This window comes from Papio anubis, chromosome 1 (genome assembly GCF_008728515.1).
Source record: "Papio anubis isolate 15944 chromosome 1, Panubis1.0, whole genome shotgun sequence".
NCBI lineage: Eukaryota > Metazoa > Chordata > Mammalia > Primates > Cercopithecidae > Papio > Papio anubis.
The window spans coordinates 27,284,086-27,310,365 of record NC_044976.1 but is presented as its reverse complement, the minus strand read 5'-3'; the positions used below and the strand labels follow the sequence as shown (position 1 = coordinate 27,310,365).

Below are 26,280 nucleotides of genomic sequence, written 5' to 3'. Positions count from 1 at the left end.
ATTTTTTGTATTTTTAGTAGAGATGAAGTTTCACCATGTTGACCAGGCTGATCTCAAACTCCTGACCTCAGGTGATCCAACCACCTCGGCCTTCCTAAGTGCTAGGATTACAGACGTGAGCCCGGCCCGGCCATCTTTTTTTTAATTTTTTTGTGACAGCATCTCTGACACCCAGGCTGGAGTGCAGTGGCACAATCCCAGTTCACTTCAGCAATCAACCTCTCAGGCTCAAACGATTCTCCCACCACAGCCTCCCAGGTAGCTGGGACTACAGGAGCAAATCACCACACTCAGCTGATTTTTAAGGGTTTTTTTTTTGTAGAAATGAGGTCTCACTACATTGCCCAACTGGTCTCAAACTCCTGGGCTCAAGCGATCCTCCCACCTCAGCCTCCCAAAGTGCTGGGATTACAGGTCTGAGCCACCATGCCTGGCCAGTTATAGCAAACTTGACCATTTATTGTAGGGGTAATAAATCCTACATAGCTCAAGGTCCTTATTAGTATTCATAATAACCCATTCTCCCTAATAAAAGGATAACTCAATTCCAAATACTTTATTCAAGAAAGCAAGGAAGGACTGGATATGGTGACTCACACCTATAATCCCAACACTTTGGGAAGCCTAGATGGGCGGATCACTTGAGCCCAAGAGTTTAAGACCAGCCTGGGTAACATGATGAGACCCCTACTCTACCAAAAATAAAAATTAAAAAAAATTAGCCAAGTGTAGTGGCATGCACCTGTAGTCTCAGCTTCTGGGAGGCTGAGGCAGGAAGACTACTTGAGCCAGGAGGTCAAGGCTGCAGTGGGCAGTGATCACGCCGTGGCACTCTAGCCTGGGAAACAGAGTGAGATCCTGTCTCAAAAAAAGAGAGAGGAGAGGGGAGGGGAGGGGAGGGGAGGGGAGGGGGAAGGAAGGAAGGAAGGAAGGAAGGAAGGAAGGAAGGAAGGAAGGAAGGAAGGAAGGAAGGAAGGAAAGAAAAGAAAAGAAAAGAAAAGAAAAGAAAAGAAAAGAAAAGAAAAGAAAAGAAAAGAAAAGAAAAGAAAAGAGAAAAGAAAAGAAAAGAAAAGAAGGAAGGGAGGGAGGGCCGGGAGAAGTGGCTCACACCTGTAATCCCAGCACTTTGGGAGGGAGGCCAAGGCAGGCAGATCACTTGAGGCCAAGAGTTCAAAAACCAGCCTGGCAAATGTGGTGAAACCCTGTCTCCACTAAAAATACAAACAAACAAACAAACAAAAGAAAAAAGAGAGCAAGGAAGAACATAGCTCCCATTTTCCCAAATTCAAAACCTTAAATTCTTCTATTCCCATTTTTGTTCCCAATTAGTTAAATCCAATCACTTGCCAAATCCTGTCAAGTCTACCTCTACCTCTGCATTTAACTACATGTTTCTATTTTTACTGTTTCTGCTCTAATTCACTCGACTATAAATAACCTGCTATTTCCAGTCCCTCCTGCTATAAAAGTTTTCTCTTCCAAACAAAGATTTAATCATACCACTCTTTTATTCATCAGTTAACAAATATTTATTGAAAGATCAAACTTTTGACTGGGTGCGGTGGCTCATGCCTGTAATCCCAGTACTTCAGGAGGCCGAGGCTGGTGGATTGCTTGAGGTCAGAAGTTTGAGACCAGCCTGGCCAACATGACAAAAACCCATCTCTATAAAAATATAAAAATTAGCCAGGCGTAGTGGCACAGGCCTGTAATCCCAGCTTCTTAGGAGGCTGAGGCAGAAGAATCGCTTGAACCCAGGAGGCGGAGGTTGCAGTGAGCCAATATTGCACTATTGCACTCTAGCCTGGCAACAGAGCGGGACTCTATCTCAAAAAAAAAAAAAAAGAAAAGAAAGATCAAACTTTTAAAGGCTCTGTAGCAGCTATGGGATAAAATCTAAACTCCTTTCCAATAGCACCCAGCTTGGCTGTGATTTGCCCTCACTAGTCGCTTCTCCCACCAGCCCCACCTACAACTACTTGCTGCTTCCTAAAACAGCCTGCACTTCCCTGCTTCTGCCTTCTTTATAATACCCCATGCCTGCATCTCCACCTGCTGAAATTCTAACCCTCCTTCAAAGCTCTGCCCACATGCCATGTTTTCCATGAATTTTATTTCTCTAATCCTACAGTCAGAATTAATCGCTATACCTACACATCTTTATTTACTTAAATATTGGACATCTTTGCATAAATATCCCAGTTCATTACTTACATTTCTTTCTTTTTTTTTTTTTTTTTTTTTTTTTGGAGTCAGGGTATCCCTCTGTCACCCAGGCTGGAGTGCAGGAGTGTGGTGGCACAATTATGGCTCACTGCAGCCTCCACCTCCCAGGCTCAAGCAATCCTCCCTCCTCAGGCTCCCGAGTAGCTGGGACCACAGGCGCATGCCACCATGCTTGTGCTCAGCTAATTTTTTGTATTTTTGGTAGAGACAGGGTTTCACCATGCTGCCCAGGCTTGGTCTCAAACTCCCGACCTCAAGTGATCCACCCACCTCACCTCCCAAAGTACTGGGATTACAGACGTGAGTCACTGTGCCCAGCCCCATTATCTTCAGCAGTTACACAGTATTCCACTATCTAAATGCCACAAGTTTTACTCAAAGGTAACACACAATTTTTTTTTAAGACAGGATATCACTCTGTCACCCAGGCTGGAATGCAGTGGTACAATCTCAGCTCACTGCCACTTCAATCTCCCAAGCTCAAGCAATCCTTCCACCTCAGACTCCCCAGTAGCTGGGATTACAGGTGCGTGCCACCATACCCAGCTAATCTTTGTATTTTTGATACAGACAGGGTTTCACCATATTGCCCAGGCTGGTCTCCAACTCCTGAGCTCAAGGGACCAAGCCACCATGCCTGGCTCATTAATTTTTTTAATATAGAGAACATTAAAATAATCCTGTAATCCCACTGACCAGGTAATATCTATTGAAGCTTCTTTTAAATAAATAAAAGTAGGGTGCAGTGGCTCAACACCTATAATCCCAACACTTTGGGAGGCCAAGGCAGGAGGATCGCTTGAGGCCAGGAGTTCGAGACCAGCCTGGTTAACATAGCAAGACTCCATTTCTACCAAAAAAAAAAAAAAAAAAAATTAATTAAATTAAATTAAAAAGTAAGACATGGCCATGGTTAGAAAATTCAAACCCTATGGAAAGGTATTTGCTAGAATTATAACAGTAATTTTAACTAAGTAAAAAGTAAAGAGAATCAAACTAGAGGAGTATGAAGAGGGTATAAGGAATTGGAGGAGAAGCACAGGTTTATAAAAGTATAAACGTTCACTGAAATTGGTTTTTTTCCCCACAGCAAAGTGGGCCAGTTTTAAAGACAAATTCTTAAAAACAATGGCCCAGTATAAAAATACTTTAGCTGGAGGGGCATGGTGGCTCACGTCTGTAATCCCAGCACTTTGGGAGGCCAAGGCAGGTGAATCGCCTGAGGTCAGGAGTTTGAGACAGGCCTGACCAATATGGTGAAACCTCATCTCTACTAAAAATGTAAAAATTAGCTGGGCGTGGTGGCATGCAACTGTAGTCCCAGCTACTAGGGAGGCTGAGACAGGTGAATTGCTTCAACCCAGGAGGCGGAGGTTGCAATGAACCAAGACTGTGCCACTGCACTTCAGCCTAGCTGACAGAGTGAGACTCCGTTTCAAAAAAATGTAAAAATAAAAAATAAAGGTTTAGCTATGTTTCTGTTAGGCAGATTTAACATTCTTTTTCCTTTCCTTTTTCATTATTTTGACAGTCTCTGCATATAGTGGAGGAAAAATGAATTATCTAGAAGCAATCATTATCGGCAAAATCAATGGGCATCCCCATGAAGATGCCTAAAAACTATTTCTAATGTTCTCTAACTTCCCCTGCAGAGTATTCCTCATGAAAAAGGATTTTACTAAGTAGTGTGGTGCTATTCTGTCAAAACCAGATCTGACAGATGTTAGCCATACCTACAAGATACATGGCCTATGCCAACTTAACCTTTAATGCAAAAGCTTCAAAACAGGGCTGAGTTACTCCAGATTCAACCACAATCCTATCCACTCTTCATACTACATGCAATCTAGTCTTTTTAAATGTTTTCTTCATGTCTTGCCTAGAGAATTATTTTCACTATTTCAAGGCTAAGCTCAAGTTGCAGCTCATGTAGGAAGCCTTTCCTAAACTCTAGCACTCAGTGATTTCCTCTCCTTGGAATTTAGACAGCTTCTTTATATCATCCAGCATTACATTAAACTCTACTTTGTCCTCTATTATTTCATGTATATTGCTAGACTGAAAGCTCTTTGAAGGCAAGATTTATCTGTATTTAAATATCTGTGTCTCCCACAGTACCTAATCAGAGTAGGTGCTCAATAAATAATATTTTAGATGATTCTTACTCTGAATTATTCTGTAGTAATATAAATATTAAAGTGCTACACATAATTATCTAATAGTGAAATTCCTAAGGTTTACTTGTGGTTTTGTGTTGCATAAAGGCAATAATAGTAATACAGAGTACAATCCAACAAAGATTAATTTGTTAAGCAACTTTCCAAGAGACAAATAACTCAACCTACGACTGTTCTCTAGCTTCAAGAAAACGTTCTTGTTCTTGGAGACCTATAGTATAGATGTGCTGAATAAGCCAGCAGTTATTTACTTTCAATCCTTCAAAACTAATTTTCCGTACAGCTGTGTTTACTCACAGCGTGTCTTATTAACGCTGGAGGTGTAAAACAGCCAAGCCCAGATCTCTCCCTCTCTTGCCTTTGTTGCCTTTGTTATTTGCCCTGCTGCAGTTTGCTAGCCAAAGCTGTAATTAGTACCCAACAGAGATATATACTTTTCTAATAAAGAACAGCCTACTGCACAATGACATGTATACACACACAGCCATGTGTGTTCCTAGCGAATTAGGAATATTTTACACATGCAAGCCTTCAAAGGCTTTTAATAGCTAAATGAGAGCACTTTACATGGCAGCTGCAACTGACTCACAACACTGACTGCAGATTGATTCATCCCTTTCTCTTACTGCACACACATCTAATTTCAAAAAGGGAAACAACTCATTTGAGATTAAAATTATGCATATGGTCCTAAAGCAAACCTTAGTAAGTAAACTGCATTTGTCAAGGGAATTTCTTCTCAAATTATCACAAAAGTTATAGTGTGTATTATATAACAGTTTACTATGATTTTTCTGAAAAGTCACTGTTTTCAAACAGATTAATTAGTACTTCTTACGAGAGTTAAAACAGACAACATATACAGTATATATGCAGGCTGTGGATCCTGTGCTCCATTCCCTTCACTGTCCAGTCTCCTCTGACTTCCACCCAGCATCATCTCTCACTCAGTCTTCTCCACAACCTGTCATTAACCTTGTCAAGTTTCCACCTATACCCACTCAGTAAACGGAGGACAGCCAAGTAGAAAAATAGATCATCAGGGCTGGGCATGGTGGCTCACGCCTGTAATCCCAGCACTTTGGGAGGCCGAGGTGGGCAGATCACGAGGTCAAGAGATCGAGACCGTCCTGACCAACATGGTGAAACCCCATCTCTACTAAAATGCAAAAATTAGGGCCGGGCGCAGTGGCTCATGCCTGTAATCCCAGCACTTTGGGAGGCCAAGGCGGGTGGATCACGAGGTCAGGAGATCGAGACCATCCTGGCAAACACGGTGAAACCCCGTCTCTACTAAAAATACAAAAAAAATTAGCCGGGCGTAGTGGCGGGCGCCCGTAGTCCCAGCTGCTCGGGAGGCTGAGGCAGGAGAATGGCGACAGAGCGAGACTCTATCTCAAAAAAAAAAAAAAAAAAATTAGCTGGGCGTGGTGGTGAGCATCTTAATCTCTCATGCTGTTTCCAGGAAAAGACAAGTTAAATCTCTAGCTTCATCTAAATTTATGCGAGATATTTACAAAAAGAAGCAAGGGGTAAAAATGGAGAAAAACTCCTAGATAACAGCCCTTGTCTGGAAATACTTACCTTCCATAATATATATTATACACATAATTGATAACCTAACACCATCACTGTGGTTATGGTATGTTTAAAAAATACATTATTGAAGAAACATACCAAGAGTTGTTATCTTCCTATGAAGGAATGTTTCCCTTTCCCTTTTTCTGTATTTTCCAGATTGACTAAAATGAGCATAAACCACTTTTTTTTTTTTTTAATTTTCTTGCAATGGAATCTTGCTCTGTCGCCCAGGCTGGAGTGCAGTGGTGCCATCTTGGCTCACTGCAACCTCCGCCTCCTGGGTTCAAGTGATTCTCCCGCCTCAGCCTCCTGAGTAGCTGGGATTAAAGGCGGGCGCCACCACACCTGGCTAATTTTTGCATTTTTAGTAGAGACGGGGTTTCACCATTTTAAGTAGAGACGGGGTTGGTCAGGCTGGTCTTGAACTCCTGAGCTAGTGACCCACCCGCCTCAGCCTCCCAAAGTGCTGGGATTACATGCGTGAGCCACCATGCCCAGCTGCATGAACCACTTTGATAACTGAAAGAAAAAAAAAAAGTATCTCCTCACTCTAGGAAGGGATAAAATTTTATTTTACTGTGTCAGGTAGTACATTACAAGCATAAAGTCTCATTACACAATTCGATTTGACCCAATTTAATACAGGCTATAATTCTGTTTTTCCTCTAACCCTACCCTTGCTTATATCCCCAATAGGAATTAGACATATTTTCTCAGTTCCCCTAACAAGTGAGGAGGCAAGGTCACCCCTGCCTTTCCATAGACTGAAATCAAAATCAAAGAGTAACACTAATTTTCAAGCCAATTCCTAGTTTTCTTAAGTATACTGATCTCCTGATATTTATTTATTTGAGACAGGGTCTTGCTTTGTCATGCCCACGCTGCAGTGCAATGGCACAATCACAGCTCGCTGCAGCCTCAACCTCCCAGGCTCAAGTGATCCTCCGACCTCAGCCTCCCAAGTAGCTGGGACCACAGGTGTGTACCAACATACCTGGCTAGTTTTTGTAATTATTGTAGAGACAGGGTTTTGCCATGTTGCCCAGGCTGGTCTCAAACTCGTGAGCTCAACCAATCCTCCTGTCTCTGCCTCCCAAAGTGCTGGGATTACCAGCATGAGCCACCACGCCCAGATTGATCTCCTGATTTCAAAAAATATTCATAGTATCTTTTTCCTGGACAACTTCTGTCTGCCTAGGCCAAATTCCCTTGGTAGACACCCTCTCACTTCAAGTCTTTTCTGATTTGCTTCTACTTCATTATTGTAGTCCTTTCAGTCTCCTGCTCCAATTCCTCCAACACACATCACATTTTTGAGAGAGAGAGAGAGTGTGTGTGTGTGTGTGTAACACACAGGGTAAATGTATAAGAGTTGGACTAGTTTTTTTTTTTTTTTTTAATGGGGTCTTCCTATGTTGCTCAGCCTCTTGAGTAACTGCGACTACACGCCCATGCCACTGAGTTCAGCAGAAGTCAGCTTTTACAAACATATTTTCTCAGTAATTAAAAACCAAAAGCTATAATACCATCCTTGGTAAATTGAAAAGGGTTATATATCTTCACCTGGCCTTGATATAATAGTACAGAGGGCCAGGCACGATGGCTCATGCCTGTAATCCCAGCGCTTTGGGAGGCTGAGGCGGGCAGATCACCTGAGTCAGGAGTTCGAGACCAGCCTTGGCCAACATGGCGAAACCCCAACTCTACTAAAAATACAAAATTAGCCAGGCGTAGTGGCACAGGCCTGTAATCCCAGCTACTTGGGAGGCTGAGGCAGAATTGCTTGAACCCAGGAGGCGGAGGTTGCAGTGACCCAAGACTGCACCATTGCACTCCAGCCTCGGCAACAAGAGCAAAACGCCATCTCAAAAAAAAAAAGTACAGAAACTGCTAGGTGCCTATTCGAGATGTCTCTCCCTCTTGGGAGGCTGCCTCTATCTGTAAAGAGAGCTAGGAAATGTGGCCTTTTAGTTGGAAACAATCTGCTCTTAATTATACGGGGATTTTGTTAATAAGAACAAGCTACTCAAGAGGCTGAAGGTCACAAGATGGCTGTTCTCTGACCCAGCCAGCCATCTGTGTTCTAAGCAAGAAGGGAGAGGGGAGGCCTTTTGGCCTTCTGCCCTCCTCCTGCTCTCTTCAGAATAGTAGCCATATGTTAAGGTTGGCAGAGCATAAATTTAGGAGACTGGGACCAAGACAGTTTTATTAACATACACATAGATTTTACTCTTCAAAATAGATGTATGCCTTAAATATTCACACTAAAATAAATCCCAATTATACTATATACAAAGCCTGATTATGGACATTTACTATAGAAAGACAAAATGACTTACGATCTAGAGTCTGGTCCTAAAGTTAAACAAACATGGGTTTGAACTTGTTCAGACACTTGCCATCTATGTGGCTTCCTTGATACATATAACATCTCTAAGCCACAGTTTCTTTATTAAACTGTTGATAGTTACAGGTTGTTCTGATTATTAAATTAAATGCTATCATATCTTGTAAGGCTGAACATGTACTCTATGACTCAGCGATTCTACTCCTAAGTATCTACCTTAGAGGAACTTTGAGATGCTTACACACACCTACACATCCAACACATTAACACACACATGTACAAGGAGACATCACAGGCATAAACAAGAAGACATGTACATGAATGTTCATTGCACCATTGCAATGTCTATTACCAGGAAAATGGACACATTAATTATGGAAGTCATACAATGGAATGTTATACCACAGTAAAAGTAAATTCACTGAAGCTATATGAAGTACCATAAATAAATTTCTTAAAAATAACAGAGTGGGGCCGGGCACAGTGACTCACGCCTGTAATCCCAGCACTTTGGGAGGCCGAGGCAGGCGGATCACAAGGTCAGGAGATTGACACCATCCTGGCCAACATGGTGAAACGTCGTCTCTACTAAAAATACAAAAATTAGCTGGGTGTGGTGGTATGAGCCTGTAATCCCAGCTACTCGGGAGGCTGAGGCAGGAGAATCGCTTGAACCCAGGAGGCAGAGATTGTAGCAATCCGAGATTGCACCACTGCACTCTAGCCTGGGCAACAGAGCGAGACTCCATCTCAAAAAAAATAATAAAAAATTAAATTTAATTTAAAAAAAATAAATAACAGAGTGGAAAAAAGTAAATAGCAGAATTCAAAATATACCATTTTTAAAAAGCTCAAAACCAAGCAAAACTAAACAGTATATTTTTAAGGACCTATCTATTGTAATATACATCTATATACAGTAACATAGAGATGGTAAGTTTTTTTTTGAGACAGGGTCTCACTCTGTCACTCATACTGGAGTGCAGTGATGCCATCATGGCTCACAGCAACCTCGACGCAGGCTCCAACAATCTCCTGCCTTAACCTCCCAAGTAGCTTGAACTACAGGTGCATACCACATGCCTGGCTAATTTTTAAATTTTTTTGTGGATTTGTGATCTCACTATATTGCCCAGGCTGGTCCCAAACTCCTGAGCTCAAGCAGTTTTGCCACCTTGGCCTCCCAAAGTGCTGGGATTACAGGTATGAGCCACCAAGGCCGGCCTAAAATTATTTTTTAAATAAATGTGAAATACAAAATGCTTAGCTGCAGTTACCTCTGAAAGGAAGAAAGGCAGGAGAATGAATGGGGGAAGAGAGCATTGGTAGATTCAACAGTGCTAGTATAGTTCTAGTTCTTAAGTTGGATGGTAGGTTTATAGGTGTTACTTTAATATTATACTTCCTAAACTACATTTTTTTTTTTTTTTTTGAGACGGAGTCTCACTGTGTCTCCCAGGCTGGAGTGCAGTGGCGCGATCTCGGCTCACTGCAAGCTCCGCCCCCCGGGTTCACGCCATTCTCCCGCCTCAGCCTCCCAAGTAGCTGGGACTACAGGCGCCCGCTACCGCGCCCGGCTAGTTTTTTGTATTTTTAGTAGAGACGGGGTTTCACCATGTTAGCCAGGATAGTCTCGATCTCCTGACCTTGTGATCCACCCGCCTCGGCCTCCCAAAGTGCTGGGATTACAGGCTTGAGCCACCGCGCCCGGCCCCTAAACTACATTTTATGTTTCATAGATCCTTTCTTTGAGATGGAGTAGCGCTCTGTTGCCCAGGCTGGAGTGCAGTGGCATGATCTCGACTCACTGCAACCTCAACTTCCCAGGTTTCAAAGCGACTCTTCTGCCTCAGCCTCCCGAGTAGCTGAGACTACAGGCATGCACCACCACGCCCAGTTAATTTTTGTGTTTTTAGTAGAGATGGGTTTCACCATATTGGCCAGGCTGGTCTTGAACTCCTGACCTTGTGATCCATCCACCTCAGCCTCCCAAAGCCCTGGGATAACAGGCGTGAGCCACAGCCTCCGGCTCATAAATTCTTTTTAATGAATCAAATATCACATAAGCATATAAAAATAGTGTAAAAGGATACTAGGCACCAATTTACATCACTTAAAGAGGACATTCCATTCTTGTTATACTCCAATAGTTGCTGCTTCACTTTCTTTTTTTTTTGATACGGAGTCTCCCCTGCCGCCCAGGCTGGAGTGCAGTGGTGTGATCTCGGCTCACTGCAAGCTCCGCCTCCCAGGTTCACGCCATTCTCCTGCGTCAGCCTCCCGAGTAGCTGGGACTATAAGTGCCTGCCACTGCGCCCGGCTTTTTTTTTTCCGTTTTTTTTTTTTTTTTTTTGTAGTTTTAGTAGAAACGGGGTTTCACCGTGGTCTCGATCTCCTGACCTCGTGATCTGCCCGCGTCGGCCTCCCAAAGTGCTGGGATTACAGGCGTGAGCCACCGCGCCTGGCCTGCTTCACTTTCAATAATCCATTCTCACCACTTAGCATAAGTAAATTCAGTACTATCCTAAGCAGCTTTCTAAGAACTGTTGACTTACTTTCTTTGAGTATATTTCAAACTTTTCTTGAAAAAACAAAATTCCCAAATGATTTGAGGTATATTAGATGTAACTTCTACAGTATGAATAGTATAAAGGCTTAGGTATGACAATTTCCACAAGTATGTTTTATACAGAATGAGGGGAATGTTTAAAAAGAATATGAAAAAAAAAATTCAATTTGTAGCAAACCAAAATGCATTCTAGTCAGTAGACTAACATAATTGAAAGAATTTCGCTGGTTAGCAAGAATATAAAATATCCTATAATTAAACATTAAAATGGCTAAACTATTCTGTGGTATATCTAGAATAATGTCTGTTTGTTTGTTTGTTTGTTTGTTTGTTTGTTTGTTGAGACAGAGTCTCACTCTGTCAGCCAGGCTGGAGTGCAATGGCTTGATCTTGGGTTCAAGTGATTCTCACGCCTCAGCCTCCCAAGTAGCTGAGATTACAGGATTTGCCACCACACCCAGCTAATTTTTGTATTTTCAGTAGAGACAGGTTTCATCATGTTGGCCACACCGGTCTCAAACTCCTGGCCTCAAGTGATCCGCCCACCTCAGCCTCCTAAAGTGCTTGGGTTATAAGAGTCCGCCACCACGCCCCACTGAATAACTGTATTTTTAATGGCACCCAAACACTAGACTTCCCTAGTTGCATCTAACAAAAAGAAAACCATTGGCCCTCAAGACATTAAAAGGCCTATTATTTTTTATTTTTTTTGAGACGGAGTCTCACTCTGTCGCCAGACTGGAGTGCAGTGGTGAGATCTCGGCTCACTGCAACATTCTCCTCCCGAGATCAAGCGATTCTCCTGCCTCAGCCTTCCGAGTAGCTGGGACTACAGGGGCGCGCCACCACACCCAGCTAATTTTTGTATTTTTAGTGGAGACGGGGTTTCACCATGTTGGCAGGATGGTCTTGACCTCGTGATCCACCTGCCTCGGCCTCCTAAAGTGCTGGGATTACAGGCCTGAGCCACCCAGCCCAGCCAAGAGGCCTATTTAAGATTCAAAATTAAGCAAAAAGTTTAAAGTTACACTGATCCATTAATTTGGCCTTCCCTTGCATATCTGGTGCTATTCCATTCTCATTTCTGAATAATTACATACCCTGCCTTATCTCCCTTTTTGTGGTTCCACCATGCTCTGCGTATTAGCTCCATACACAGGATATTTTCTTTCAGCCATAATGTAGGTTTCTCTCCCTCTCTCCTTTTGTATGAGTTGATTTCATTCCACATTAAAAACATAAAACATCTGACATATTTGCTAATACCTTGTTTGCCCTTATAAATGTCTTTAATACATCAAACAGCATGAACCAGACCAGTGAACCCCAGGGCAGCCCTTTGATATTTAAACCAGTCAGCTATCTTCTTCATAATTTTATTTTTATTGGTCAAAGTTACATTCTAAATATTGAAGCAGGGAGGAGTACAGGTATGAAACAAAATGCAGTTACTACTTTAATGAAATGAAAAGTAGAGTCACTATTTCCAGTAATCATGTGTCATTCAAGTTGCAATTATTTACATGTTACAGAAATCCCAAATTTTTTTCTACTAGAAATCAGTAGACCAAAATAAAAAGTGGTATATAAAATATCAAATATCCAACATTGTCACATTATGTCTAGTTAATCCTAAATTGTTTATATCCACATTTTGCCCAGTTCCAATCCAACTGACAGGTGTTATAGCAGAAGATTCTTCTTTTGAGAAAGAAGTTGGCCAGGCAGAGTGGCTCACGCCTGTAATCCCAACACTTTGGGAGGCCGAGGCAGGCAGATTATGAGGTCAGGAGATCAAGACCATCCTGGCTAACACAGTGAAACCCCATTAGCACTGCAAGGTGAAGGTTGCAGTGAGCCGAAATTGTACCTTTGCGCTCCAGGAGGGCAAAAGAGTGAGACTTCAACTCAAAAAAAAAAAAAGGAAGAAGTTGAAGTAGACAACGTTAAGGTTCTTTTCAATCACAAAAGTATTATTTTTACTAGTAAAAAGGAATAAACATTTAGTAAAAGAATAAAATTGTATATGCTATCAAATATCCAAATCTTTGTCAGCAGCGTTTTCATTCTTATATTCATTCATTCACAGAATGGATCTGAAAGGCATAAACTCACTTTTTTCAAAGATGAATTTCCCACACATCATACAATGTCTACTCTCCTATCACAGTTGGGACACTCTGGCTAATTCACAAGTATAACAGCAGTCTGAGGCCACTCTGCAAAACCATGCTATATTAACCAGCACTATAACAATGTTTCTGGCAAATCTTGACTAATGTCAATCTAATTCAGCTAGCCCAAGAGAATTTTGTATCGCTGAAAGGAAATTTATTTTCTAGTTTTGTTGCCAAACCTACCTAAGGAACCCCACCAAAATACACAACAGAAATAAATATTCAGTGGCTAATATACAGTATTCTGACATTAGCCTCACAATCCACATCAACCCATTAACTTTGGCCCATTTTCTAACTTAAAGAAAATTTTAAAACAGAATATTAAACACTTATACTTAATATATTCACTGCTCCACAATACCTTCCTTCCTTTAGAGTTACGAAACTCCTTTTTATTCCCTTAGGGTGACACTATGTTTGCAGTAAAAAAAGACACATTTAACACTATCTGGGGTTGGTGACATAGCTCATTTTAAAAATTATCAATTTAAAAACTTGAACTACAGATACCAAGTAGTTATTATCATTAACAAACATTAACTGAACTCCTTTATGTGACAAGGACATCAACAAAGAGAATATACACCATCTTTATCAACATAACACCCCCCCCCCCAATAAAAGGAGGAGAATTATGTCAGAGGTTCATTTCTCTTCAGGAACACATATTATCTGTATGTAATTTTTACCACCAGATAATTAATCAAGTAACAACACAGACTTCACTGGAATAAGGACAATTACAGTATAATTCAGTTTATATCATTATTAATAAGAATGATTTTAGATGGTAAAGTATTACCTCCAAATTTAAAGATTTATAAACAGGATTATATTCTGGTTCTTTTTTTTTTTTCTTTTTTGAGACATGATCTCACTCTGTCACCCAGGCTGGAGTGCCATGGCACGGTCTCACTGCAACCTCTGCATCCCAGGTTCAAGTGATCCTCCCACCTCAGACCCCCAAGTAGGTGAAACTACAGGCGCACACCACCATGCTCAGCTACTTTTTTTGTATTTTTGTTAGAGACGCGATTTTGCTACGTTGCCCAAGCTGGTCTCAAACTCCTGAGCTCAAGCAATCCTCCCACCTCAGCCTCCCAAAGTGCTCGAATTACAGGCATGAGCTACCACACCCGGCCATATTCTGATTCTTAAAATTAGTTTTAAAATCTCCTTTTTTGAGAGAGAGAGCATTTTTCCTAGCTATTCTTTTCTTCTTAAACAGATCTAAGGCTGGATGTGGTGGCTCACACCTGTAATCCCAGCAGTTTGGGAGGCAGAGGCAGAGGTGGGTGGATCACTTGAGGTCAGGAGTTTGAGACCAGCCTGGGCAACATGGTGAAACCCTGTCTCTACTAAAAATGCAAAAAATTAGCTGGGCGTGGTGGCACGTACCTGTAATCCCAGCACTTTGGGAAGCTGAGGCAGGTGGATCACTTGGGGTCGGGACTTTGAGACCAGCCCGGCTAACATGGTGAAACCCCTTCTCTACTAAATACAAAAATTAGCTGGGCATGGTGGCACGTGCCTGTAATCCCAGCTACTCGAGAGTCTGAGGCAGGAGAATCACACAAAAACACACACACACACAGATCTGAGAGTCTTTTTTTAAAATTATTGTGAGTACACAGTAAGCACATATATATATGGGGTATGTGAGATGATTTGATATGGCATGCAATGTGAAACAAGCACATCATGGAGAATGGGGTATCCATCCTCTCAAGCATTTATCTTTTGAGTTACAAACAATCTAATTACGCTCTAAGTTATTTTTAAATATACAATTATAATTGACTATAGTCACCCTATTGTGCTATCAGATAGTAGGTCTTACTCATTCTTCCTTTTTTCTTTTAACCAATTAACATCCTCATCTTCCTCTCCTCCCAGCCCCCGGCCTTCACACTACTCTTTCCCAGCCTCTGGTAGCCATCCTTCTCTCTATGTCCATGAGTTCAATTTGTGGGATCAATTTTTAGATCCCACAAATAAGTAAAAACATGAGAAGTTTGTTTTCCTGTGTCTGGTTTATTTCACTTAATGATCTCCAGTTAGTTCCATCCATATTGTTGCAAATAACAGGGTCTCTTTCTTTTTATGGTTGAATAGTACTCCATTGTGTATATGTAGATTTTCTTTATCCATTTATCTGTTGATGGACACTTAGGTTGCTTCCAAATCTTAGCTATTGTAAACAGTGCTGCAACAAACATTGGAGTGCAGATATCTCTGATATATTGATTTCCTTTCTTTTGGGTATATATCCAGCAGTGGGATTACTAGATCATATGGTAGCTCAGTATTCAGTCTTTTGAGGAACCTCCAAACTTCTCCAAAATGGTTACACTAATTTGCATTCCCACCAACAGTGTACGAGGGTTCCCTTTTGTCCACATCCTTGCCAACATTTGTTATTGCCTTTGTCTTGGATATAAGCTTCTCATTGTAGTTTTTCTTTTTTTTTTTTTTTTTTTGAAGTGGAGTCTTGCTCTGTCACCCAGGCTGGAGTGCAGTGGCATGATATCAGCTCACTGCAGCCTCCACCTCCCAGGTTCAAGTATTTCTTCTACTCTCCCAGGTAGCTGGGACTACAGGTGCGTGCCACCACGCCGGGTCTCGATCTCCTGACTTAAGGTGATCCACCCACCTCGGCCTCACAAAGTACTAGGATTACAGGCATAGCCACAGCGCCCAGCCTCACTGTAGTTTTGATTTGCATTTCTCTGATGATCAGTGATGCTGAGCACCTTTTCATATGCCTGTTTGTCATTTGTATGTCTTCTATTGAGAAATGTCTATTCAAATCTTTTACACATTTTTTCACTGGATTAGTTTTGAAATCTTTATTTTCTTCCTTAGAATCAAAGGAACTGTTATTACGGAAATTTTTACCAAATTAACATATTTTGCTTGTTCCACTGGCCAGAGTTGAAACCCACAGTCCTGGTATATAAGTAGGGGAAGAACTTTTTCTTATCTTTTTTCTTCCAATAAATTGAGTTAATATTCCTATTACAATTTAAAACAACAAAGTAAGATTTCCCAATGGAATCAAAACGTTGGGGGGGTGGAGATAGAGGAATGAAATCCTCAAAGCTCCGTATTACCTCACGTGATATTGTGATATAGTAAGAAATATGTATTTGGTCTCTGGTCCTGGCACATAGTTCCTAAAACCCTTGGAATCTCCAAAGTGCTGTGTCTCTGTGAATACTAATGAATTGAGTGATGGCTGGGGCTCCAGGATAGCCTTAGGATGGGGGCTGGTTGCCAGGGGAACCAACCATGTGATTAGAGGGATAGAACTTTCAGTGCTGCCATCACCACATGATCTCCAGGGAGGGGAAAGGAGCTTTAGGTTGAGCTAATCACCAATGCCCAATGATGTAACCAATCAGGACATAATGAAGCCTCCATGAAGAATCAAAAGGACTGGTTCAGAAAGCTTCTGGACTGCTGAACACACGTAAGATCCTGGAGGTTGGTGTGCCCAGAGAGGGCAAGGTAGCTCCATGTCCTTTCCCCCCATACCTTGCCCTATGCATTTCTTCAACATGGCTGTTCATCTGTATTCTTTGTAATATTCTTTATAACAAATGGGTAAACATAATTAAAGTGTTTCCCTGAGTTCTGCAAGCCCTTCTAGGAAACTGATTGAACCCAAAGAGGGGGTTGTGGGAACCCCAATTTGGAGTCAGTTGGTCAGAAGCACAGGTCACAACCTGGGTCTTGTGAATAGCAGCTGATATGAGAGACAGTCTTGTGGGACTGAGCCCTCAACCTGTGGGATCTGATGCTATCTCCAGGTAGACAGTGTCAGAATTGAAGTGAATTACATAGGACTCCCAGCTGGTATCCTTTGGAGAATTGCTTGGTTAGTGTGTGGGAAAAACCACCCCACACATCTGGTGTCAAAAGTGCTGTGCTGACTGTGAAAATAGGAAAAACATTTTTGTTTTTGTTATCTCTGTACTTTTTCAAATAAAAAATTTACAAAAAAAAGAAGGAACATCAAATTGTTTATAGTATTATCATTAACAGGATTATGGGTAATTTTTAGTTTTGGTCTTTATACTTTATTGTTCAAATTTTCTACAACTCCACAAATTTTCTAAAACTTCATAGTACTTGTAAAGTCAGGGGAGAAAGCTTTTTTTTTTTTTTTTTGAGATGGAGTTTCACTCTTGTTGCCCAGGCTAGAGTGCAATGGCACCATCTCGGCTCTCCGCAACCTCCACCTTCTGTGTTCAAGCGATTATCCCACCTTAGCCTCCCCAGTAGCTGGGATTACGGGCATGCGCCACCACACCCTGCTAATTTTGTATTTTTAGTAGAGATGGGGTTTCTCCATGTTGGTCAGGCTGGTCTGGAACTCCCGACCTCAGGTGATCCGCCCGCCTCGGCCTCCCAAAGTGTTGGGATTACAGGCGTGAGCCACTGCGCCTGGCCTGAGAAAGCATTTTAAATCACTTATTTCTATGGATTTTCTTTGCAGAAAAACTGTTAATAAATTAGTACTACAGCTTAGGTAACATTTGACAAATATCTCTTATGACTCAGTCAAAATTCACAGAAAAACATTTCTTCTTCCAAAGGATACTCATCTTACGAAACCTGCCTAGAACTATTATACCTCGTTGGACTTACACCTCATTCTTCCCCATTATTTTTGAGACGAGGTCTCACTCTGCCACCCAGGCTGGAGAGCAGTGGTGCGATCGCAGCTCACTGTAGTCTTGACCTACCAGTCTCGAGCGATCTTCACACCTGAGTCTCCCGAGCAGCTGGGACTACAGGAAAGCACTACCATACCTAGCTTTTTTTTTTTTTTTTTTTTTTTTTTTTGTAGAGACAGGTCTCAGGAGGCTAATCTGGAACTCCTGAGCTCAAGTGATCTACCCACTTGGGCCTCCCAAAGTGCTAGGATTATAGGCATAAGCCACTGAGCCTGGCCCTTCTTCATATTTGACTTCACATTAAACGTGATGATAATGTGATATTCTGTTTAATACTGTGAAATATGTTCTGAAAGCCAAATTCACCACCTAGTGATTTTTTTATGTGCTTTCCCTACCCTACACCTCAAGGTAATAAATAGGTGATTAAGAGTTTCAGACATGAAAAGTCCCCAGTAAGAAAAGTAAATGTCAATGCTTTCACTTTCTTATCAAACACCACAATGGATATCCTAATGCATATTTTCTGGCATATAACATGTCAGACAGTTGTAAACATTTTCTTTTGGTCACACAATATACATCCCAACTCTGGCTGTTTTTGCTTCCCTACTTAGGACTAGGATAACTCACCTCAAAATTAAATATAATTGCAACCAGTCTAGAACAGTTTCCCCAACAGACTTGATTTCCAAGAAATACTAATTTTTTTTTTCTTTTTGAGATGGAGTCTCGCTCTGTAGCCCTGGCTGGAGTGCAATGGCGCGATCTCGGCTCACTGCAACCTCCACCTCCCAGGTTCAACGGATTCTCCTGCCTAAGCTTCCAGAGTAGCTGGGTTACAGGCACCCGCCACCACGCCTGGCTAATTTTTGTATTTTTAGTAGAGACGGGGTTTCACCACGCTGACCAGCCTGGTCTCAAACTCCCATCCTCAGGTGATCCGCCCACCTCCGTCTCCCAAAATGCTGGGATTTCGCCACCGTCCCTGGCGAAATACTAATTTTTGCACCTATCAAACATAACATCAAAACTGGTTACTTCAACCATTTCCCAAGAAACACTTTACTATCTGATTTCGTATGATATATTTTAATGTTAGTTATCTAAGTTTAATCAAGGCACTTCTAATAATTATTCTGAAAGTAATGCCCAAAACAGTCATTTAAAATCAAGATTTAAGTTTTCTCCCCAATGTACGATTTGTTTAAGAGCTCTGGTAGTTTAGCTACGAAGATGGCTACCAACAACTCCTCCTATCAAGTGTTACAGTCATGAATAAGGACCAGCCTTCTCAAGCCAGCTCCCAGATGACTAAAGCATCCAAGTTGAGGCACCAGACATCAAAGTAAGGCCATACTGGATCCTCCAGCTCCAGCCCAGCCACTGTAACTTACACCACGTGAAACTGATAAGCTGCCCTAGTTTCTATCACATGGATCAGAAATAAGTCATTTTCACAGAGCCCTGCCCAAAATCCTGATTCACAGAATCATAAAAAATAAAATAGCTATTATTTTAGATCATTAAGTTTTGAGGTGATTGTGTAGCAATAGATAACTGATACTAGGGCATTCTGATTCAAAACTACAAGAAAAATATTAAGATCTTTAAAAAGTGCTTTAGGCCGGGTGCGATGGCTCATACCTGTAATCCCAGCACTTTGAGAGGCTGAGGTGGGCGGATCACATGAGGTCAGGAGTTCTAGACTACCCTAGCCAACATGGTGAAACCCCGTCTCTACTAAAAATACAAAATTAGCTAGGTGTGGTGACGAGTGCCTGTAATCCCAGCTACTCGGGAGGCTGAGCCAGGAGAAGCGCCTGAACCCGGGAGAAGGTCATTGCAGTGAGCCAAAGATTGTGCCACTGCACTCCAGCCTGGGCAGCTAAGACGCTGTCTCAAAAAAATAAAAAAAATAAAAATAAAAAGTAAATATAGACACAAAAACCCTCAACAAAATACTAACAAACCAAATCCAGTGGCTATAAAAAAGGATTATATACCATGACCAAATGAAATTTATCCCAGGAATGCAAGATTGGATTAACATACAAAAGTCAATCAATGTAATACACCACACCAATAGAATAAAGGACAAAATCCATGTGATCATCTCAATAGACACAAAAAAAGTATTTGAAAATACCAACATCCTTTCATGATAAACAACACTTAACAAACTAGGAATAGAAAGGAATTTCCTCAACCTGATAAAAAGTGTCTAAAAAAAATCCACAGCTGACATCAATACATCCTGTAACAACATACAGAGAAAGGCTGAGGGTTTTTATCCAAACATCAGGAATAAGACTAGAATGTCTACTCTTACCACTTCTATTCAACATTGCACTGGCTATTCTAGCCAGGGCAATTAGGCCCAGAAAAGAAATAAATAAAAAGTATCCAGATTGGAAAGAAAAAGTAAAACTATCCCTATTTGCGGATGACATAATCTTGTAAATAGAAAATTATAAGGAATCCACACAAAAAAATACTACTAGTTTAAACAAGCAAGTTCACCAAGTTTGCAGGATACAAGATCAACAATGAAAAATCAGGCCAGTTGTGGTGGCTCATGCCTGTAATCCCAGCACTTGAGCCCAGGAGTTTGAGACCAGCCTGGGCAATACGGCAAAACCTAATCTCTAAGAAAAATTGTAAAATTAGCCAGGTGTAGTGGCACATGCCTATGGTCCCAGCCACTCAGGAGGCTGAGGTGGGAGGTTTCCTTGAGTCCAAGAAGCAGAGTTTGCAGTGAGCAAAAATCACACCACTGCACTCCAGCCTGGATGATACAGCCAGATACTGTCTCAAAAAAAAAAAATAAATAAATAATCAACTGTATTTCTATACATTTGCAATAAATAATCTGAAAATTAAAATTTAAAAAATTCCATTTAGCATGCAAAATAATGAAATACTTAAACAAAGTACAAGACTTGCATTGAAAACTATAAACCATCAATGAAAGAAATTAAGGAAGACCTAAATAAGTGGAAAAAATCCCATGTTCATACATTAGAAGACTTCATATTGTTAAGATGGCAATATTCCCAAATCTACAGATTCAATGCAGTCGATATCAAAATCCCAACTGCCTTTTTCACAAAAATGGACAAAACTGATGCTAAAATTCATATGGAAATACAAGGGATAGCCAGAACAGCCAAAATAATGCTGAAAAATAAGATCACAGTTAGAGGACTCAAAGTTACCAATTTCAAAGCTTACTACAAACTTACAGTAATCAAGACAATGTAGTACCAGCATAAGGATAAACATGTAGATCAATGGAATGGAACTGAGAGGCCAGAAATAAACTCATACATCTATGTCCAGTTGGTTGCAACAAGGGTGCCAAGACAATTCAATGGAGGAAAGGAAAGTCATTTTAACATATAATGCTGGGACAACTGGACATCCACCTGCAAGTGAGTGAATCCAGACAGACCCCTGTCTCACATTGTATAAAAAACTTAATTTGAAATGGATCAAATATATGAAGGTAAGAGCTAACATAAAATTCCTAGAAGAAAAGATAGGTGTAAATTTTCATGATTTTGATTTAGGCAATGATTTCTTACATATGACATCAAAAACAATCAAAATTTTTTCTCTAAATTAGACTTCAAAATTCAAAAGTTATGGCCAGGCGCGGTGGCTCATACCTATAATATCAGCATTTTGGGAGGCCGAGGCGGGCGGATCACCAGGTCAGGAGATCAAGACCATCCTGGCTAACACGGTAAAACCCCGTCTCTACAAAAAATTAGCCAGACGTGGTGGCAGGTGCCTGTAGTCCCAGCTAGTTGGTAGGCTGAGGCAGGAGAATGGCGTGAACCTGGGACGCAGAGCTCGCAGTGAGCCAAGATCGCGCCACTGCACTCCAGCCTGGGCGACAGGGCAAGACTGCATCTCAAAAAAATTAATTAATTAATTAATTAAATATACAAACTAAATATACCAAATATATTCAACTCAAATATGTTCACAATACTAACAGTATTGTGCTCTCAACATTTAAACTGTCAACTGAGGTATTTAAAAATCTAACAAAATGTCGATACGTTTCTTTGTAAAACAAGAATATCTTGCAAAAAAGCTTTAGTTCTTCTGTCACTAACTTCTCATATTTCTCTGTCCTACTTAAACACTTGACCTCTAGAAAGCTACCCCAAAAATAAAACAACGAATAATATTAATGACAGATACTAAGGCCATACTCTCATGGAGGAAGTTTGCTTCTAAGTGATTTGCAGAGCATATGGTCTTTTAATATTCTACATGATTTTCACTACCAAAAGAAGAGATGAAGAGAATTAGAGTTGACATGGAAGAGAAAATGTACTGAGAGCCTGAAAAAAAGAGAACATTTAGTCTGAAACTTAACAGAGGAGAAAGATCTTAGACTGAAAATACACAACTAGTTTGGCCTGTTTTTTATCTCCACATTAACACTAACATGAATTATTTGGGAAAAAAAGATATCTGCTTTTTTTTAAGGGAGGTAGGAAGGGAAGTGTGAAAAAAAAAAAAAGCAGCAGCAGCAGCTTTGGTTCCTGGAAGAAAAGATATAAAAATATACAGGCCAGGCACGATGGCTCATGCCTGGAATCCCAGCACTTTGGGAGGCCAAGGAGGGTGGATCACCTGAGGTCAAGAGTTAGAGATCAGCCTGGCCAACATGGCGAAACTCCATCTCTACTAAAAATACAAAAATTAGCCAGGTGTGGTGGCACCCACCTGTAATCCCTGCTACTCAGGAGGCTGAGGCAGGAGAATCACTTGAATTCGGGAGGCAGAGGTTGCAGTGAGCCAAAATAGTGCCACTGCACTCCAGCCTGGGAAACAGAGCAAGACTGTCTAAAAAAAAAAAAAACTACAAGTTTCTAGTTGAACATTAAATCCAAGAAAATGATTCACATGAAGCAACTTATAACAACCAAACAATTGCAATAAATGCTTAAAATAGAGACTAGGCATATTACAAACTCTTGGTTCATCTCTTAAGATTACTTACTATGCAGAAGTAGATTTACTGTTAAAATAAACTTAAACTCAGGGCCCTCACTTGTACTGGCCCCTGCCAAGGCCACCAAGCTAAAAGGAAGACTGAATTATCTTTGTGCTGTCTCTATCGAAAATATTACAGTCATTGGCCGGGCGCAGTGGCTCATGCCTGTAATCCCAGCACTTTGGGAGGCCGAGACGGGCGGATCACGAGGTCAGGAGATCGAGACCATCCTGGCTAACACGGGTGAAACCCCGTGTCTACTAAAAAAAATACAAAAAATTAGCCGGGCGAGGTGGTGGGCGCCTGTAGTCCCAGCTACTCGGGAGGCTGAGACAGGAGAATGGCGTAAACCCGGGAGGCGGAGCTTGCAGTGAGCTGAGATCCGGCCACTGCACTCCAGCCTGGGCGACAGAACGACACTCCGTCTCAAAAAAAAAAAAAAAAGAAAAACAGAGATTGATTTGCAATGACATTGTCTACTTTAGCAAGAAGGAATACAGCTAAACAGTGAGAACATAATAAAAAAGGGTTCAGGGACTGGGCGCCGTGGCTCACGCCTGTAATCCCAATACTTCAGGAGGCCGAGTTGGGTGGATCACCTGTGGTCAGGAGTTGGAGACCAGCCTGGCCAACATGGTGAAACCCGGTCTCTACTAAAAATACAAAAATTAGCGGGGCATGGTGGCATGTGCCTATAATCCCAGCTACTAGGGGGTCTGAGGCAGGAGGATTGCTTGAACCTGGGAGGCGGAGGTTACAGTGAGCCAAGATTGAGCCACTGCACCCCAGCCTGGGTGACAGAGTGAGACTCAATCTCAAAAAAAAGAAGGAACATCATTTAAAATAATAATTAGTTCCCATTCATTAAGAGCACATTATAAGACAGGTACTATGTTAAGCATATTACATATTATTTTGATCATTTCAGCAGTTCTAAAAGGTAGGTATATCATGTTAAATGTTATACAAATTTAACAGATAAACTGAGAAGCAGGGAGAATGTGTAACTTGCATAAAGACACGCAGCGGTCAGTACCACAGCCAGGATTCTAAACCACATTTATGACTCCATTGCACATTTATGACTGTATTGCACTGTTCCTTAGAAACAATTCCAAGAACCTTGAATCAGTAACCTAGTTATTCCATAATTAATGTTATATGTTACAAAGGACACCCCCTTTAACATTTAAACTCAGCCTGCTCTAGGCACCAGGTGTTCCATCTTGATCACACCAACCTACCTTTATCACCACTTTCCTCAACCTAACTTGGGACCTGATTAAGTACTAGAATCTCCTCAAACAAAACTCTCAGAAATAAAACTGCAACAAACTAAACAGTGGTTTTCTCAGGTATCAAATGGCCTTAAGATTAGAAGAACCGGAAGGGAGTATTTATTGAGAGCTATTTTGTTCCAAGTTATGGAGCTATAATCAGAGATTATATGATCTGTGGCAAACGGTAAAAGGAAGGCCTCCCTACCACTACACTAACACCCCTGTACTGTTTGTGTTTCTCTTCTGTGAATGGTAATTAGACATTCTGTGGGTAACTGTGGTCTCCCCTAAGGGTTATATAGACCTGGTGTTGATCACATGAAAGTGGGGCCTGTATCAGATATAATCACAGGCTGGTAAGATAAAGACTTTTTTTTTTCTTCTGGACCTTCTCTGTATTTAGAGAAATCTGGATATGCTGGAGGCACTCCCAAGTAGCAGAGGTAAAGACGGCTTCTGCCACTAGAAAACACATGTGTTGTGAGTCAAGTAAGGGAGGTATCCCACTAGAAGACCACAAATTACAGGGGTGTGTGTTTTATCTTGTGAGCCAGATATTACAGAAGCATACTAGTAACTCTGTACTTATTTCCCTTTTTCATCCTTGAGCCTTTGGTAACATACCAGATGTTACAGCCTGGTCTCAGCTGTGTTCTGCAGGAGTATTAAGAGAAGACTCTCCTCTGGGGCAGAAAATTAAAAGAAAGCAGCACCTCTGAGGTCAGCAAGGGATTCCCCAGGGGAAAGTGAATCTTTAGGAACAAAAGTCCTTGCTGTGAGCCCCAATTACTCCACCCCATGCTCAGAATCTCCTTCTAAAGCCAGCTCTGTGGGACCCTGGCTTTTATTTATTGAGATAGAAAGCAGTTTTTCCCTATCAAAAACAAAACCTTACTGTAAATCCAGGTCTGACTCCAAATCCCATATCCTTTGTTACATCATACTGCCTCCCAAATATACTATTAATAGAAAATTGTTCAGCCAGAGAATCATTTAAGAGGAGAAGGAGAAAGGAAGAGACGAGAGGAAAGAAGGGGGAGGGAGGGATTTCATCAAAGCAATAAAAACTCATTGTAGATTGGATGTAAAAGAGAGAAATATTTAAATTAATTAGTATATATGGAGAGTAATATCTGATGCATAGCTAGCATTCAGTATGTGTTAATTCCCTTCCTTAGGAATAAGGATCATAGAGCCAAGTAGAAAAATGTGGTCTTATGTTTTGGCTTTTGAGGAAGTCCAAATATAATGATATTAGAACAGATATCCAACACCAACAACAAAAAAACTCCATGTTTCCTTATTGAAAATTTTTTTTCACAGGTAAAAAGAACCCAGAATTGGGGTGAATTCATCAGTTCTCGGTTTCAATCAAAAAGAGGAACACAGTATGCACGTCTCCAAAATGTATAAAAGCAAAAATATATGTAAATTCATGAATTCATTAAACTGCAAAATCACTTGCCATTTTATTTACTTTAAGACAATAAGGTATATCTTTCTGTAACTGCTAAAAGCTACACTTCAGATTGCAGGTCACTTGTATACAAGTTCCCCTTTCAAAAACACCCTCCCAACTCAAACCCCTTCCTGTTTTTCAACCTTGTATGTTTACTTTCACATCTGCTGCAAAAGATAAAAGCAACAATGGAGACATCAACCACATGACTGTGTTCTACCCAACCGGAAATAAAGCTCTGAAGCCAGACTTGCTATGAAATGAGTCTTTAGAATACTCAGGCATAAAAATGTTACAGTGTAAGTCTGGATCAAATCCAAAGATCACCACTAGACAAAACCAGGTGCAGCTATATTACATATGTTTATATATAATAATCATTAGACATATCCAATTTAAGTAGAAAAATGCATAAGTCAAGATGTAAAAATTATTCTCAATGGAAGATTAGTCTCTCCCATCTCCATGAGGTCAGATTTTATCAAAGGGAAAAGGGAGCTAACATTTATTGAGGACCTCTGACAGGCACACTACAAGGTTTGTTTTTATTATTCTATAGGTTCTCTGCAATGTATTATGCTTATTCTACAGAAGAAACTGAAGTGTTGAAAAGTACTTTCACAAGATCACAATTAGTAAGAAATCATTGGCTTTGACAGAAGAAGATCCAAATCTCTCCTTCCCCACCCACTCATGGACAAAAGTAAAGGTATAATTGTAAAAAATACTGGGTTTGAAGCGAATTTTCACTTGCTAGTTGTG

At 41.0% G+C, this 26,280-nt stretch overlaps 1 protein-coding gene and 1 long non-coding RNA gene across 36 annotated transcripts in view; one reads left to right on the top strand and one right to left on the bottom strand.

Annotated features, from left to right (window-relative positions):
• EPB41 (erythrocyte membrane protein band 4.1) overlaps nt 1-26,280 on the bottom strand; it is a 230,613-nt gene that overhangs the window by 164,296 nt on the left and 40,037 nt on the right. The window lies entirely within an intron of this gene.
• LOC103882995 lies at nt 16,575-25,519 on the top strand. 2 transcript variants are annotated; one of them, XR_001902743.1, is made up of 3 exons: nt 16,575-16,590; nt 24,669-24,779; nt 25,383-25,519. It is a non-coding gene; the product is annotated as an uncharacterized LOC103882995 (long non-coding RNA). The 2 variants fall into 2 exon arrangements; XR_645021.4 differs by lacking the exon at nt 16,575-16,590 and adding an exon at nt 24,048-24,134.